We start from the raw sequence: 6,449 nt of genomic DNA, 5'->3' as shown, positions 1-6,449 counted from the left end.
GGTATGAAGTCTCGCCGTAATGTATCTCCCTCAAGGGCTTTGCACCTTTAACTCTGGTAATTTATAATGCCCAGCACAAGCTCTCTTTTATTCACCCTCCTCCTAACTCACTTTTATTATCAAAACAACAACGGCTCCTCTCTTAAGCGCCGTGTCTCCAGCCAGCGGTCTCCGATACAGCGTAAGCCTGTGGAACATGCGCTCATTTATTAGGCTATCAAGCCCCAACCGCTGCGGTTTGTTCCAGTTTTGTTTCTCTTTCTGTTTGTCTGCTTTTCCCCACATGCTCGGGCTACATTTACACACTTTGTTCAAACACGGTGCTCTTCTTTAGTCACAGTCCATTATTTGCTGTCCATAAGTTTTCACAAAGTCGGTTCGTTCACTGGCACAGTTATTGTTTGTGCATTCTATATCTGAGCATGTTTGTTAGGCGCATGGCATTTTCCCTCCTCCATGATTGGGTATCGCCGGATTTCGGCCCACCGATCTGCCACTCACTGCAGGTTGGATGACAGGCCTCCAGCCAATCAAAACTGGCCCTGGGTCTCTATTTTTACTCACCTATTACATTTAAGTGCTGGGGTCAGGGTGAACATCTGCTTTAAGGATGTATTTTTAAAACAATTTTACTTTGCACAGGGTAAGATGTACTAGAACAAACTCAATTGGCAGCTTGCCAATCCGCCTAATTTTTATCTCTCTAATGAGAGATAATACAGCTGCAATGCAAGAAGCGGCTGAATTGAGTTCACGCGGTTCCCTGTGTCATCCACTGTTTGCAATTGTCCTTCCCATCTGGAACATTTGAAGAAGACATCTCTTCTCAACTCATTTAATGTGTTATTCTTAATGGCTTCCGGATGAACAATAACAATAACAGCATTGTGAAGCAAGTGAGATGGCAGGGGCCTAATTAAACTCAGACGCACAATGCTGGCTGATCTTTGAATCAGTTAACACTCGCATTAGAAAAACAAACATCCAAAATAACAATCACATACAATATTTTTCCTCTTCAAACGGGAGGTTTACTTTTACCTTTATCTGTTTCTCCATGCATTAATACATTTGATTTGCTTTCCTCCTTTATTATATGGGTGAGTGACAAAATAAAGATTCAAAGATATTCACATCTTCCTCAAACAGAAAAACTATTATCAAGTGCTCTAATCGGAGAAAGACAGCTGAAACCAATTTGGAAGTTCTCTGTCACTGGAAACAGGTGGAGCAGTGACAGATGAAAGAGGCTACGAAGAGCAGAAAGCTAACCTGTTTCTGATTCAGGGTAATGTGGTCTCAATCACTCTCTCCCTGTAACACACTGCACTTTTCCTGAAGTAAAAGCCTCACTTTTTCATTAGCGTGTCCATTGTTAAACCCTTAAGCAATTCAATATTTACAACTGAGATTAATGTCGGGATTTTAGGAGCCCCTGTTAACGTTTTGTATTTGAAACGCAGAGGACGGCTGAATCAAAGTAATGGAGGACAGTTGCCGAATTAGAATATGATCTAAGGCATTCATGCAGCAGGCCATATAAGGTTGTGTGGTGTTCGGACATAAGAATCTGCCCCAGAAACTTCTCACGGAGGGCAGTCTATTAAGGGTACTTCATGGCTCATGTCCCAAGCCTCCACCTGCCACCACAGTAAAGCATCCTACCTTTTTTGTCTCCAAAAGTTCGGTGGACAAGTGGCTCCATTACTCCTGCTGTCTTTTGGCTTGGACTTGAAGATAGCATCATTATTATTTTTCACCGACTTTGGAATAATAATAAGTAGAAGAGGAAGACCAGTTATTATCGGTCACAGACCATAATTTTCTTATTGCTGTTGTTACTTAGGTGTTGTGATATTTCTGTGAACACAAGAATGCTTTTGCGCTGATGCAACATCCATGTTTTCCCATGGATCAATTATATATTTTATTCTCTTCGCAAATGAACAAATAGAGCATCGAGTGGTATTCCAAATTCACACCAAAACTGTACTCAAAAGTTTTCAAAAGTCCAAATATACAGGTTCATTGTGCTGGTGGCGGCCTGAAGTTCAAGCCTGAAGTGGGAACACACAGAGCCATCTGCTTTGAATCTTCTCGAAATGGTTTTGCATAGTATTTTAATGACGCTCCCTGCCCACATGTTGCCGGGAGACTTGGCGCTGGAAAGCAGGTTCTGATTAAAGCTGATTAAGTGAGCTGCCAGCACATTTCAGGAACCCATTGGCTGCGCACGGTGCCAAGTATTTTAAATTGAAATCCAATGTTCGCGTGTGTTTTATTTACATGTTAGAGTAACATGACTCCCAAATTCTCATTTCAGTCTCCTCGAACAACAGCTGGAGTTCTGTTTTCTCAGACTTACTAGTCTGAAAGCTCGGCCAGCTTTAAGATTGGCCTTATTGTATACAAATTCTTCCTGTCCGCATACTTGTAAAATGTAGCCTAAATAACATCCTGCAAATGTACCTGCTTGAGGTCAATGAGGAAACCACAGCACATGGCAAACCATGTAAGAAATTTTACCCATGATGTCTTCAGTTCTAACACAGGGAAGAATATATATCTGTGGTTTAGATTTTCTTCTGGACATCCTGTTTGCTCCTTAGTATTTGTGAATGTAAAGTGCGGGAGTTAGGTGAACCCTTAACTCTCGATGGAAAGAATTCCATTTAAGCTGGAAACTCTGATATCACTGCCTGCTAGAACTATTGAAAGACTCGAGGCCTCTTTGACTCTCCTTTTTTGTTTCCGTTGCCATTTCACAGAATGACTAAAAGACAGGAAGTGTTATTCAACAATGACATACAGGAAAAGATACTTTAACGTTTGTAGTATATACTGGACGGTCATCATGATTCACATGACTTGAGCCTTGTGGCATGTGGCACACAAAACAGGCTTGCTGATGCATTGCGGCACACTGCCCAAAATCTCAATGTAAAATTCCACAGAGCAGAAAAGCGTCAGACGGCCCACAAGCAACTCTGGAGCAGATTTATTTATGATTCTAGAATATACTAGAACAAGGGCAGGTGCACCAGGGAGAGCAGGGGTGGTGATGTGAAGATAAACCATCTTGCTTTCCGGAATGCTTAAAACTGCTGTATTCAGCCTGAATCCAATGGAAAAAGTTCCAACATAGCAGCCTGTAAACATCTATCAGTCGGTTGGTCTGATGTTGGATATCGGTGCTAATAGAAGTAGGTGACAGTCACCATCTGAGGCCACTCTGTTGGTTGTGCTCTGACCACCTGCATGTCAACATCTCCTGAGTCAAAATGTTGCCATTCCACAGGTGCTTTAGCATCTGGAGTCAACTGTGGATAATCTATGGCAGATTAGCCATATGTCAAATTAGGCCAATGTCAACTACCAGCATTGGAACGCTGTTTGATACATCCCATATGATCGAAAAATGAGCTTTATTTTGTTTTCAAACAACACTAAATGCCAGCATGGGTGGTTGGCCTGTTGCTGGTGGCCAGGGTTGGAGAACTGATGTTAGCCCTTTGGGGTTACTGATGAGTAAACCTAAAGTTAGCCCAAACATAAGCATATAATAAAGTCACTAATGGGCCAGCTGGACCACATTTACTGGGTACATCCTGATCACTAGCCAGAGCATTAGCAGTCCTTACACTATTGTTTAGTATCTTCTAGAACTGCACTGTCCCTCATCGGCTATGTAACAAAACTCCAGCTCAGGTACTGGCACAGACCATTAGACATATGCGTGGCCTCATGCAGAAATCCTCTGAAATGTGCTATTCCAATCTAATATACAGAAAGGAAGAGCGTTTCTGAAGAGCGTGCTGATAACTCATGTGGTCTTGGAGAAAAGGGGGGTCTCTGAGGGCCAGCGGTCCTGTGCGAACAGACTTTGTGGTTTTCCGGACGTGGGAGTTGTGCGGGTGGATCTGCTCCGAGCGGCGTAGCTGGACGCGGAGATCAGCAGTATTCCTTTCAGCACGGCCGCGGCGGAGCGCTCCGAGGGGAGCGAGCGGGAATGCGAGGAAACTTCCCCTCGCGCGCTCCCTGCCAGCCAGCCAGGCTCCGGCCCGCTCCCTGCGACTCCCGAACAGTTTCCACGGGAACCGCGGGAATGGCTAATTACCCAAATAAGGGAAAGCGCTAATGCACACAGCTCCAGGCGTCGAAACACCGCAGCTTTTGTTATGACATTTTCAAACAGAAACGCGGCCTGTCAGGGGGGCCTAGTGCTGAAAGGGCCTTGATTTTGTGACCCCGTCAAGGGGAAATGTGTTTGCAGTAGAGCAGGGAAGCGAGCACCCCTTTTTTCAGAAATCACCTGAACCCATGTGAACCCTGGGTGATTTGGCAGGAACAAATCTGACTGGGAAGTGAACTGTTGACTATCTAATGGAGCTCATTAAAAACTTGAGAATAATGTTAAAGGAACTCCAGCGGCGGTGTGTGATAGAGTTGGCCACACCAAGCACAGGCCCATTGCCAGTGGCGTTAATGACTGCACAGAGCACTCTTTCACACGGCCTGGCAAGCTGGTGAATGCCGAATTTGACTGTGCAGAACAAAGAGGCATCGTTTCTCTGTAAGCAACGAGACATCACATTCTGGCTGCATTTAAACCCGTTCAGTGTTCACCCCTTGTACCATTGTTATTTGTACAAGTTTGAATTAAATTATGTGATTTTGGTTGTGTCCAGTAGGTGGAGCCAGAAATGCACAAAGTCGCTGCTTTCTGAGACGGCACAGAGTTGCCTTGTGAGCTGCAGAGGTAGCCACCGCACAGCAGCAGACATCCATTTAATTGTTTCCAAGCTGTTGAAGATAGCACAACAGGGTACCAAATTTATCTGAACGTGGTGGCAGTGAGGCTAATCAGTTAGAAGGCCAGTACTCAGCAAGCTGTAGGTTTGAATCCTAGATGTAACCCACAGCAGTGTTCTAATATCATCACGTTACATTACATTACATTACATTACACTTATTTACAGACGCTTTTATCCAAAGCGACGTACAAAAAGTGCATATCATGGTCACTGGACAACTACAAAACACAGGTTCAATAAAGTACAATACTAATTTCGTACAGCTACTTATAGGCAATAACACAGTTCATTTCACGTAGTGAACGTTATTCTGACCTAACTTATGCCAAGCCAACCTTTGATACTATTATTGGCTCAGCCTATACTGTGAACCTGAACAAGAGTCTACACTCAAAAGGCACTGAGTTATCCTTGAATGCAGGAAACTTGTCTATATTCTTTGCCTTTTCCTAGAGTTCATTTACAATTTTGTGACTTCCAACTTTGTACAAACTATAACCCTGCAAAAATGAAATAGTTGTATTGTTACTTAAAGTATTTTCAGTTCAGCTTGGTTGCAGAGTTTTTCCCCCTCACATGCATTTTATTTACAAATAGGAACCAAGTCATGTGCGATTCCATCAATGCCTAGAAGAAAAATCAGTTCATAGAATGCAATGTGCAAGGAGAAATAACTTTGAGCAAATATATTTTTCCTTATTACGTCTATACAAGTTGAAAAACTAATAGGCATGCTTCAGATGATGCAATGTTTTTTCAGAAATCTTCCCAAGAAACACCATTCCCAATATTTTTTCATTAAAATTTAACAGACAATATTAGACTGGTGCAAATTTGAAGTTACAGACAAGCAAGATTCAGCTGTTGGATTGCGTGTGTGGACTTGTTCAATAACCTGTTTATAGAATGGACCATATCACTCACATACATGGTTTCCATGTGAATACATTGATTATGCTGATAGCCAGCAAAAAACTATATCGCTCACTGATTTTTAACATGCAGTAGCAAAATTTCAACTCATTGATGTCAAGAGCACTTTTGCTTTCCATATAGTTTCTAGTATGTTCCCAGTATGCTACATCTAATGTGTTAGCTTTTGCTTGTTGCCATGTGAACAGAATATGGAGAACAGAATCAGCCTTAGCAATTAGTATTTGCTAACCTACCACTGTTTACTTGCAGAAAAGACAAAAGCCTTAACAATGACTTTATTTTGTTCTGCTGTTTCACGTTTTTCCAATGAAAAACTTATTTCATGAGTCATGCAGCCTGCTCTCTGGTTACATAACCCTGATCTTTCTGGCCCCTGGTTTCCCAGATGTTCTGACTAATTCATACCATAACACTTTCTCTTCCATGAAGAAGAAGGCCACGTCTTTCTCAGGCACAGATTGTTTTAGAATTCAGCCGGGGGAAATACTGACAGTCTCCATTCTGATTTACCATCTAATGATACTCGGGGAGGGAGTGGGGAGTTGCAGAATTTACACAAACAGATAAGAACACTTGTGTTTGTGCTTGTAAATGGTTTAAAAAAAAAAAAAAAAAAACAATGTGATGTTCAAAGCACAAGAGTGGGTTCAGTTCCCTGACTCAATCTGATTCTGATTCTCCATTCTGATTCATTGAGTC

The sequence above is a fragment of the Anguilla rostrata genome, chromosome 6, assembly GCF_018555375.3.
Source record: "Anguilla rostrata isolate EN2019 chromosome 6, ASM1855537v3, whole genome shotgun sequence".
In the NCBI taxonomy this organism is placed as follows: Eukaryota; Metazoa; Chordata; class Actinopteri; order Anguilliformes; family Anguillidae; genus Anguilla; species Anguilla rostrata.
This window is presented reverse-complemented; position numbering follows the sequence as displayed.